General features: G+C 41.4%; 1 protein-coding gene across 1 annotated transcript in view; it reads right to left on the reverse strand.

The window, feature by feature from the left end:
• LOC114334749 (uncharacterized) overlaps positions 1–12,343 on the reverse strand; it is a 401,766-nt gene that overhangs the window by 20,393 nt on the left and 369,030 nt on the right. The gene's annotated exons all lie outside the window — the stretch shown is intronic.

Genomic DNA, 12,343 nt, shown 5'->3' on the forward strand with positions numbered 1-12,343 from the left:
CAGAAGTGGGAGACAATGTATTTCTGTTTTACACCCCTGAGAATTTTTTGAGCTTGCGTTGTTTCGTTATCCACCTCGACGACAGCTGTTTGATTCCAGTAAAGAGCTTCTATGCAACGAATATCTTTTTGATCTATGTCGAGTTGTTTTAGTATATGTACGAGTTTGTGATGTACTCTATCGAACGCTTTTTAATAATCTATAAAGCACATCGTTACATCTTTACTATGATCGTAGCAATTTGGGCTAGCACCTGGGTTGCAAATAGTGGAAATTTGGGTTGCAACTTATCGCATTTCGTGGAGATTCTATAGTGGACTAAGTTTATCTGCTTTAAATCTAAACAAGCTCAAAACAGAAGTGGAAGATCCAGTGAATAGAGCAAACAGTGAAAGGCAGAATTTACAAAACAGTCATTAGACCAATAATAATATACGTGGCAGAGAGGACAAAAAGAATGCTGGAAACATAGTGTGACCAACTAGCCCGAAAAATCTGGGACATGGCCCGAATTACGAAGTCGTGTCCCGGCGTCCCGGACAAGGCTTCCGGGCCATCCGAATTTTCAACGTTTTGGTAAAATTTCATTTTGGAATTTTGAATACATTATTCTTCTAAGAATTCACATCCAATTAAAATGGTGGGTGGTGGGACGAAAAAAATCGACAATTTCTAGACTGTTACACTACTACCACATCCAAAATGAATGCATTTTATATCATCGTATTATAGTCCTACGAAAACTCAAACTCTGGACTTTTCCGGTTTCTGTATTTTAATTATTGTCTTCTGAAAAGACGATTTAAAAACATGAATATCAAATAATAATAATTATATTTTAACCTAAGGTTCAATTTACATGGAAATCTCAACATTAGTTGATTTTCTAATTTTAACTTTTTTGAGAACGATTTCCGAATTGGAAGTCGAAACGTCAAAAACCAACAAAAATGTAATCATTACAACCCATTCCATCATAAAAATTTTTGCCAACATAAAAACGTTAAATAATCAAAAAAATGATGATATTAAAGTTTTATATTTTTTAAATGGCCCGATTTTCATTGAAAAGTCCCGGATTTTAGGTAGTTTTTTTATCCTTGTCCCGAATTTGACTAAATTATTGTTGGTCACACTATGGAAACAGCATGAACACCCACCAAAAAATCTATGGTAAAAGACTATGGGACAGATCTAGAAGCACAGATATACGACGGAGATGACGGTGGAGAACATTACCAACTGGGTAAGAAAGAAAAGAGTATGTAGAATAAAATGACCACATAAGGCGATTGACAAAATATAGAGTAGTAAAGACGGCGAAAGACGATTCCACAATAGGAAGGCCACGAAAACGATGGAACGACAACTTACTAGAGGCACTTTGAAAAAACCGACAGGCTCATGTTTACACAAAAATAAAAAGAAAAGAATTCAAGCAAGCAAGCAAGCAAGCAAGCAAGCAATTTGATTTAACCCGACCTGTGGGATTTGTTCACCCTCTCGAAGGAGTACATTCGGGTGTAACAAGTCATTGGGGCGAGGTGTTTTGACCCGAGTTATACAGGGATCACCCCACCTCGCTCCAATGCCCCAGGCCATCCCTTTCCCCCCCATAGCACGCTGATGCGCGATGGAGGCACAACTATCGTAGCCAAATGCTCTTCACAATGGAACCCTGGGTAATAAGATTCCACTGTGGTATCCTAATCGAATGCAAAAAACTAGGCCCAGCGTGATGCGCTCTATGCCTTTATCTTCTTAATAACTTATCCGCGGTACTAAAAATTGCTTGCTTGGGCCCCGAGTCATCGTGCCGAGCCCCACTGAGCCCTGTTGGGCCCTGCTGGGCCCCGCCCGATGACTCGATGCTCTAATTTTTTTGTGTTTTTGGTTTTTTTAATTTTTTTGGGGGCTTTCGCCATTTTTTTATTTTATATGAATTTTTTTGGGGGCTTAAGGCCCTTCTAATTTTCTAATATTTGCTTACCTTGGAGGTGGTCGTGGTACTTGGACTTCGTGGGTAACGCTATCTTCGGCACTTGTTTCGAGCTACGAACACACTACTATCACTTATCACTTTTAGTTTATCCTATAATTTGTTGTTTCGGGCGTCTGTGCTTCCATCGGTGGAACTCGTCGTATCTTAGCGTCTCTCGCAGTATGTAATTTGGGTGATGTTCTAATTCTGCGAATTTGACCCTTGCCTTGTCTGTCATGGTTTCTGTGACTCTCACCTGTTGGAGTTCTCTGAACAGGAATCTTTCAGCTACATATCTTGGGACTCTGACGGCCTCCCTCAAGCTGTTGTTATGGACTGCTTGGATCTTCTTCTTGTGTGTATTACATACGTGTCCCCATGCGAGAGACGCATAAGTTAATACCGGTAGGATTATACTATTTATCAATCTTAACCTTGTTTTGAGTGTTAGTTTACTTTTTCTGCCTGTGAGTCCTCTTAGATTCGCTCTTGCTATGTTGGCCTTCTGGACTGTGGCTTCTACGTGTTTTTGGAAGGTTAATCCTTTATCCATAATGACTCCTAGGTATTTGGCTTCGTTTTTCCACTCGATGGGCCTGTTCTGCACCCTCAATTGTTCCTCTGGCTGCTGTCTCCCTTTCTTGTATAGAACCGCTTGTGTTTTCTCTGAATTTATGGCTATCTTCCATTTGATACACCATGCTTCAATTTCTTCTAGTGCAGTTTGTAGGTTGGTCACTGCTATATCTGCGTTTCTATGCTTGGCCGCTATTGCTGTATCGTCGGCGTAGAGGCTCATGAGGGTACCTGGTGTTCTAGGTACATCTGCGGTGTATATCGTGTACAGCAGGGGTGACAAGACCGCTCCCTGTGGTACTCCAGCCTCCGGGATTCCGAGTTCGGACAGGACTTGTCCTATCCGAATCCTGAACCTCCGGCCGCCCAAGTACGACGAGATTAGCCTCGTCATCGCTCCGCTGTACCCGTAATCCCGCATTTTGAATAGGAGCCCCTTGTGCCAGACTCTGTCGAATGCCTTGCTTACATCCAGGAACGCTGCTCCAGTGTACTGCTTATCATTGAAACCGGCTGCTATGTACTCGGTTAGCCTGAGGACTTGTAGTTCGCTGGAGTGCTCTGCTCTAAATCCGAATTGAGCCTCTGGGATGATATTTAGTCGGGTTGTTTCCGCTTGCAGTCTGCTGAGGATGACTCTTTCCACTATCTTGCTGATCGCTGGAAGTAAGCTGATTGGCCTGTAGTTCTGTGGGAATGTGTGATTCTTGCCAGGTTTTGGAATCATGATGACACGGGCCTCTTTCCATCTGTTTGGGAATGTCTTGAATCTTAATATTGCGTTTATAATATTTGTGAAATACACTATAGCTTTTCTGGGCAAATATTTTAGGGCTCTGTTGGTTATTTCGTCGAGGCCAGGCGCTTTTCTCGGTGAACTATTTTTGATATGTTCATTGATTTCTTCCGGTGATGTTGGGGGGATGAAGTCCTCTGGGTCTTCTGGTCCTTCTTCTTGTTCTTCGACTTCTTCTAGGAAGTCGTCGTCTTCATCTTGGTGGAAGTTCAGTCTGCATTCATCTTCGAGTGTAGTCCTCATTGCCTCTGCTTTGTCTTCTATGGTGTATACCATGCCGTATCTTCCATGTAGTGGGGGGATGGGTTTCCTGTCGCTTCTCAACATTTTCTGGAGCTTCCAGACATTTCTCATGTTTGAGTCTTGTTCTTCCATCTCTTGTACAAAGTTGTCCCATTTTTCGCTACGGTGGAGTTTTAGGGCCGTTTGGACCTCCCTATTTAAAGTATTTGCCCAGGATTTATCTACTCTGTTTCTTGTTCTTTTTGCTGTTTTCTTTGCTCTATTTTTTTCCCTTATCAACTCTTGTGTTTCTTGTGGTATGTCTTTGAACCTTCCCATGAATATCTCGACATCTTCCTCTGTTGTGCTGTTTCTAATTGCCTCTTGGATGATATTTTCGAACTCTAGGACTTTTCCTTCTATTTCTTCTGGATTGTTTATTACTGGCACTATGTTTATTCCTTCACTTACTAACCTTTTGTAGTTAGTCCACTTTATTTTCTTTTTTGTTCTTTTTGGCGGGTTTGTCTCTTCCCATGTTCCGATTTCTAATAGGATGGGGTGGTGGTCAGTTGATCCTTCGTCCAGCGTGATTAATTCTGATTGCAGTCCTAGGTTTTTGGCTACAACTAAGTCGATGTGTGTCGGAAGTGCGTTTCCTGGGTAGTGGGTAGGTTCTTCTGGGCCCATTGCTATTGTGTCTTCGTTATTTTCTATGTATCTGTTTAGTAGTCGTCCATTCCTGTTCGTAGCTCTATCGTTCCAGTTGGGGGATCTTGCATTCAGGTCTCCTATTATGATGGATGGTTCGGCGATGTTTAGGAACGCATCTAGGTCATCGTCCATTAAAGGGTCTTGTGGTCTTACGTAGGCTGATGTGATCCTTATTGCGCCTTGCCTCATGTTAACTTCTATTGTTGTGGCTTCCATGTTGACCAGTGGTGGAGTAGTGTAACTGGTGTGTCTAATACCCTTCTTTACTAGGATGGCCGTTCCTCCTGATCTTCTAGTGAGGTCGTTCCTATATACGTCGTATCCAGGAAACTTTAGGTTGAAGTTGTTGGTCAGTTTTGTTTCCTGAATTGCTACGATGTCCATCTCGTATCTGTTGGCGAGTTCATCTAGTATGTTCTGATTTGTGGTTATGCCGCCCGGGTTCCAGGAGCCTATCCTCAAGTATCCCCTCTCTGCCATTAGTTCTGTGCCTGCCTGGTGCTGATTATCACCTCTTGGACTACCTTAGTCACGATGTTTGTGACCATCCTGACTAGGTACTCTTCGTCTGGGAGGGTTGGTCGGTTGGACGGTGTGTTGTTCTGCGCTGGTTGGTCTCCCTGCGTGGCTTGCGCGTAGGATACCCCGGTTGCCTGCTGTCTTCGGTTTGGTGGTGGTCGCTGTTGTGACCTCTGTGGTGGAGGCCTCCCCCAGGTTGGGCACCTAGGACATCCTCTGTAGTTGGCTGGGTGGCTCCCATTGCAGTTGGCACACGTTGCCTTGACTTCTCTGGCTCTCTGGCACTGCTTTGAGTGGTGTTCTTCGCCGCACTTCACACATCTCGGGTCCTTGTGACACGAGTTCTGGGCGTGATGGTACCCTTGGCAGTTGAAGCACTGCGTCGGTCCTGCTGCCTTGTGTAGGTCCTCTACCACAACTTTCATGTGGCACAGGTTCGTTACCCGCTTTGCTTTTTCCACGTCTTCCTGATCCAGTGTCATGACAAACATGGGTAGTGGCCTCCTTTTCCCTACTCTCGTAGACATGTTACGTGCTGTGTGGCAGGTTATTCCATATTGGTTTGCCATGTCTTCTTGGATTGCCTTCTCGGTGGTATTCGTGGGCAATCCTCGTAACACTAATTTTGGTTTCCTGTCTTCGTCGAGTGGAAAGGCTATCCATTGTAGCCTCTTTTTCTCTTTGGCGGCGTATGCTTCTGCATATTCCTCCACTATCCTTGTCATCTTTCTGTAGTCATCCGGGCTTTTAGCCTGGATGAGCGTCTCTCTGCCACTTCTGGAGATTTTGTTTGTGGTGATGATGCCTTTGCCCTGGGCTATGGTAAGAATAGCCCCTGTCTCGCTGACACTCTGTAACTTAATTACAGGCGGTTTTCTGTATGGTGTTACCTGGTTTTCAGGTAACACGGCTTCTTCGGCGTCTTCTTCGTTTTGGTTTGTTTCCATTGACACTGTATCAGTTTGACTGGAAGCGGCAAGCGCGTCCCTATCTGTGCTCGTGGATGGCACTGGTTCTTCGGGGAGGGGTAGCTGTACCTGGGGAGCTAGTTTCATGGCTTTTTCTTGGTTGGACGTCCATGTGGCGTCTTCCTCGTCGGTTAGTGTCACCAGGGGTGGAAACTCTTCCTTTCTCTTTTTCCTCTGTTGGGTGGACGCCTCCTTCGTCGAGGTGGTAGCCTTCTGGCTGGGTGGTCGAGTCTGCTCGGTGGTCATCTTTTTGGTGGCAGGCTGCTCTACTGGTGGTTTTTTGTCCGTCTTTTCGGGGTTTTTCTTCTCCGGTTTCTTTGCGAGTTGTTTCTGGAGAGCTATCAACTCGTCGAATCTGGCATCCATCTTTTCGCTCATTCGTCGAATCTCCGTATTCAGCTCTTTGATCTCTGCCTTCTGTTGTGCGATCACCTCTTCATATTTTTTGTTGTTTGCATCAACGTTTGCTGCAAATTCTTTCATCAGGGTTCTGAGTCGGTTGATTTCTTCGTTGGCCCTTGTCAGCTCGTCTTCGCTGGCGGCATCCTCTTCAACCCGCTGACGTTTGGTAGTGCCCCCGCCTTCGGCGCCTGGGACGTCTTCGTCCATGTCCTCGACTTCCTGGGTGGCCTCGATGTTCTGGGAATCCTCGACTTCCTGGGTGGCTTCGGTGACGTTCTCGGTGGTCTCGACGTTCTGCGTGGAGTCCTTGCCTTTTGACTTCTTTTTCTTTTTTCTTGTTCTACGATTTTGGATCGTAAAACCGTCTTTTCCATCTTCCTGGTCGCTCGAGTGGTCATCGCTGCTCTCTTCAGGGTGCTGTAACAGGAGGGACTCTTTAGAGTCTGCATATCTTGGCGGGGAAAGCGCCTTGGATCTGGGGGGTGACCGAGATCTGACTCGTGTCATCTTTGGTTGGGAGCGGTAACCTAACTTTTAGAAGAAGCCTTTTTTTCAGCCGATTGGCCCGACACCACATCGACTTCAGGGTTGGCTCCCTGCACAACAGCGCGGTAGTTCTCGTACCTAGACAGAACTAGGTACGGGATCCTCTTGATTTTCTCAACTCTCTGACCTTAGGGGCCGGGGCTGCAAGATGTATTCTAAATAACTACACCTTGCAGTGTCGAGGCACAGTGTTTTAAACTGTACCCATTCCTAACGGAGGCACAGAGAGTATCCCGTAGCGGGCTCACGTCGAGCCCGCTATTGCTTATTCTGCTTTCCAACCCTTGTTTGCAATGTCTCAGAAAATTCAATGAAATCAAACTTCCTGAGTTTCACCACATCCAAGAGGTTGGCTTTTGCCTCTGCTTCCACGTCTTCGCGTCTAGCGAGAGCGAGCGCTCTAGTGTTGCTGTGCTTACATTCACAGCCGTACTAAGAAGTACGTTACACCAAAGCACTTCCCTCTCCTCGACTTGTTGCGCTGCTACTGCTGCTCGTCCGCACTCTGCACGTCTTGTCTCTTCGGCGGCTACCGAGAGACTTTCCTACAAGAGGTGAAACTAGAAAAGAATTCACGTAAAAAACAAGAACTTTAATAGCTGAGTAGATATGCACATAGACGCTGAGCAATAATCAGGACACTCGTCTATACACGCTTTAGCCATGCCTTTTTAGCGAATATCTAAAGTTGAACAAAAGTTTTCGAGCCACCTTATTACCATTGACATTATTATACAAAGTAGTAATACACCTTTTCATCTTTTAAATTGTTTTTGAATCAAAAGAGACTGGTGTAATGGATCAGTAAAATATTCCTAAACTTTCACGAAACAGAATATACTTTACTGTTTATAAATATCCTTAACCCGTACGTTTTATTCGAACAGTTTCAACCAATTTAGGCGATAAATCTCCAAAATTTCCGAACAAACTTCAATGAGGGAAGCGCTATGTTAATTTTATGCAAAATTGGGAACTGAAGTTTCTTTCAGCAGTTAACTCTTGGTGATGTTACTGGATATGTATATAAGCTGTACAATCCCGTGGAACTTATAGCTGTTTTTCATTTTAATGATCCGTTAAGACATGGGGGATCAGTCCACTTCTCTTCTAATCTGTCTCCTCAAAGCTTCTGGTGTGTCTTCGTTTCCGTCACTACTTTTCTCCACTCATTTCGGTTCTCAGTCTTTTTTTTCCAGTTTCGAATTCCCATAACTCTTAAGTCGTTTTCGACTTGCTGTTTCCATCTTGCTTTTGGTCTGCCTCGTGCTCTTGTCTCAGGGGGTATCCAGTTGGTAATAACTTTAATGGGATCATCTTCACTTTTTCGACTTATATGACCATATCCCCTTATTCTTCGTGCTTTTGCTTCTTTCACTATGTTTTCTCCTTCCATCCATTGTTCTATTTCGTGGTTCATCCAGGGTCTTCTTTCGTTTTCATTTATTACTTTTGGTTCCAAAATGTTGCGCATTATTTTTCTTTCAAATACTTTCAGCTGTTCTTCTTCTTTTAACGTTAGGGTGTTGGTTTCTATGGCACACATTACCACTGGCCTTATGGTAGTCTTATATTTTTGCATCTTTGTATTTCTGCTTAATTTTTTATCTTTTATTATTTTTTTATTTTTGTGGTAAGCTCTATTTCCTGCTTGTAGTTTCTGTTTCAAGTCTATTTTTTCATTATCTCTACTAATCATCGTTCCCAAGTATTTGAATGTATCTACTTCCTCAATTCTGTAATTATCTATTATCATTTGTGTTAGTCTTGTTTTCTTGAATCTGCTTGCGTTCATGAACTTTGTTTTTTCCATATTTATGTCTAGTCCTCTTCTTTTTGCCTCTTTTTCTATTTCAGAGAATGCCTTAATTAATGATCTTTTGTCCCGGACTATTCTAACCATATCATCTGCATAACCTACTATTTTTACTTTATTTTTATTAATTATTCCGTTATTTGTTGCTTCTTTTATTGCACAATCTAGAGCTGTAATGAATAACTCAGTTGACAGGGCATCCCCTTGTCTGACTCCGTTTTGGACCCTAATCTTCTCTGTTGTCTTTTGACCTAAATTTATTACTACTTGTGCCTCTTTCATTGTCATTTTTATTAACTGTATTAATTTGCCTGGTATTTTTATGCGTGTTAGATCTTCTATTATTTCTCCTCTTTTTAGTTTATTGAAAGCCTGTTTAAAATCCACAAAAAGTATATGCAGTTCCATGTTGTGCTCATATGCTTTTTCCGTGATTTGTCTTATTGTGTGAATAGCGTCTATCGTCGATTTTTCTTTTCTGAATCCATATTGGTAATTTCCTATGATTTTTTCGGTATGCTCTGCTAGTCTGTTCTTTATTATTCCCGTCATGACCTTATATGTCACATTTAGCAAGGTGGTTCCTCTAGAGTTTTTGCATATTTTTTGGTCTCTATTTTTGGGTATCGTTATAATTATCCCCGGATAATTAAAATTATCCAGTCTTCTGACATTCTTTCCTCTTTCCAAATCGTTACAATTAATTCGTGTGTTTTTCTAGTTAGAGCTTCTCCACCATATTTGATGAGTTCTCTGTTTATGTTGTCATAACCCGCTGTTTTTTTGTTCTTGATCTTCTTGATACTTTCTGCTACTTCTTCGTATGTAGGTTCCTTGTATTCCTCCGCATCCTGTCTTATACTTATTATGTCCCCTTCCTGTGTCATCTCACCTGTTGCTTTATATAATTCCTCGAAATGTCTTATCCAAATGTCTTCTTTTATGGCTACAATCGGTTCTGGTTTTTTTTCCTAATTTTAAGTAATTATATAGTGGTTTAGAATTATTTCTCATGTTTTCTCTTTCGATGTCCATCATTATTTCTTCTAATTTTCTTTCCTTTTTCATTTTACATGTTTGCTTTGCTATTGTCCTTGCTCTCCTATATGTTTCCATATCTTCTGCTATTCCTGAGTTTATCCATTTCAATCTGGCTTTATTCTTTTTCTCTATTTTTTCTCTATATTTCTGGTCAAACCATTCATTTCTTCTGATGTTTCTTATTGTGCCAATTTCTGTATTCGCTGCCTTTTTTATGGCTTGTTTAATTCGTTTCCATTGTTCTTCTATTTCTTGTTATTCGTGTTGTATTCCTCTTTCAAGTTCTTCTTTGTATCTATCTTTTATTTCATCCTCCTCCAGTTTTTGTATGTTCCATTTCTTTTTCGCTAATCTTGTTTCTTTTGGTTTTGCCTTAATTTTGCATTTTGCAATCACAGTATGTAGAATGGAATGACCACATAAGCCGATTGACAAAATATAGAGTAAAAAGGACGGCGACAGACGGTTCTCCAATAGGAAGACGATCAGTGGGAAGACCACGAAAACGATGAAATGACAACTTACTGGAGGCACTTTGAAAAAACAGACAGGTTCTTGTCTACACAAAAAGAAAAAGAAAAGCATTCATGTAAAAACAAGAACTTTCATAGCTGAATAGGTATGCACATACACATGCTGAGCAATAATCAGGACACTCGACTATACACGCTTTAGCCACGCCTTTATAGCGAATATCTAAAGTTGAATAAAAGTTTTCGAGCCACCTTATTACCATTGACATTATTATACAAAGTAGTAATACACCTTTTCATCTTTTAAATTGTTTTTGAATCAAAAGAGACTGGTGTAATGGATCAGTAAAATATTCCTTAACTTTCACGAAACAGAATATACTTTAGTGTTTATAAATATCTTTAACCCGTACGTTTTATTCGAACAGTTTCAACCAATTTAGGCGATAAAACTCCAAAATTTCCGAACAAACTTCAATGAGGGAAGCGCTATGTTAATTTTATGCAAAATTGGGAACTGAAGTTTCTTTCAGCAGTTAACTCTTGGTGATGTTACTGGATAATAAAACGGTTTATCGGGAGACCTTCAAATAGTTTTAGTTTACGATCTTATTATTCGGAATTTTATGGTGATTTTCTACAACACTATTGCTTTTTAATGCGGACATTTTGTTTTATTATTTTCGTATTATGTCCCCCATTTTTTAGTTTATAGTATTAAGTAAGCGATGTGGATGCGGTTCTGGAGACTTAGAAGAAATACTGCACAGAACTCTATAAAGCTGAAACCTCTAACATTAATCATATAACAGCACTGCAAGTCTCAACAACAACCCTAGAACCAGATATTCTAAGGTCTGAAGTCGATGAAGCCATAAAACACCTTAAAAGAAATAAATCACCTGGTTGCGATGACATCACGGCAGAACTTTTACAGAACATGGGTGAACATGGTCTCCAATTAATGTGGACACTGTGCAATCATGTATGGAGAATCGGCAAATGGCCCAGTGATTGGTGTACCGCACTATTTACTCCCATTCATAAGAAAGGCGTAACCACAAAATGTAGTAACTACCGAACCATCTCACTAATTTCACACCCAAGTAAAATTCTGTTGAGAATCATCAAGTGTCACATGGAGACATACCTGGATAGACAAATACCACAAGAACAGGCAGGCTTCGTGAAGGGTAAAGGCACAAGGGAGCAAATTCTTAATATGCGACAACTCATTGAGAAAGCACGAGAATTCAAAATTCCGATGATCATCTGCTTTCTGGATTATAAGAAGGCGTTTGACTGTGTAGACTGGACAGTTTTGTGGAAAGTTCTACATGAGATGGGGGTTCCTGATCATCTGTCAGCTCTGGTGAAAAGCCTATATGAGGACAGTGAAACCAGAATAAGAGTTGAAAACAATAAGTCCCATCCTTTTAAAATAGGTGGAGGAGTCCGACAAGGGCGTATTCTATCTCCAAGTCTTTTTAATTTCTATAGGGAATATATAATGAGAAAAGAACTCGACAAATGGAACTGCATCCGAAGGAGAAATGTCCAGTCTGCTGCAGCTAGTGGAAGCCGAAAGCAATAGATGTGGTCTCAAGATCAATAAACAAAAAACAAAAATTATGATAGTAGATTATTTAAATTTACTTTAGACAACAGGAGCCTTAGACCAGTTTGAAGTGGTTAACGAGTTCAATTATGTAGGATCCTATATCAGTAATACAGGATCTTGTGTAACAGAAATACGTAGGAGAATAGGCATGGCCAAAAACGCTATGAGCCGATTATCGAAAATCTGGAAAGATCGCTCCTTGTCAAAAAACACCAAAATAAGATTAGTACGTGCCTTAATTTTTCTTAGATTTAATTACGGATCCGAAACATGGACAATGAAATCGGACGACAGAAAAAGGATTGACCCCTTTGAAATGTGGTGCTGGAGAAGAGTGCTTCGGATCTCATGGACGGAACACAGAACAAATCACTCAATTCTCCAAGAGCTTAGTGTTCAGACTCGACTTTCCTCTATTTGCCTCTCCACCGTCTTAAAATTTTTCGGCCATATTGCAAGAAGAAGTGATGATAATCTTGAGGGACTTATAATTTCGGGAAACGTTGAAGGGCGCAGAAGTAGAGGTTGCTCACCTACTCGATGGACGGATCAAGTACAGAAAGCCAGTGGAAAAACAATCTCTGAATCCATGAGGGAAGCTCAGGACAGAAGCCGATGGAAAGAGATAATTGCTCGTATTATACGAAACTTAACAGAAAAAGCACAAC

The sequence above is a fragment of the Diabrotica virgifera genome, chromosome 8, assembly GCF_917563875.1.
Source record: "Diabrotica virgifera virgifera chromosome 8, PGI_DIABVI_V3a".
In the NCBI taxonomy this organism is placed as follows: Eukaryota; Metazoa; Arthropoda; class Insecta; order Coleoptera; family Chrysomelidae; genus Diabrotica; species Diabrotica virgifera.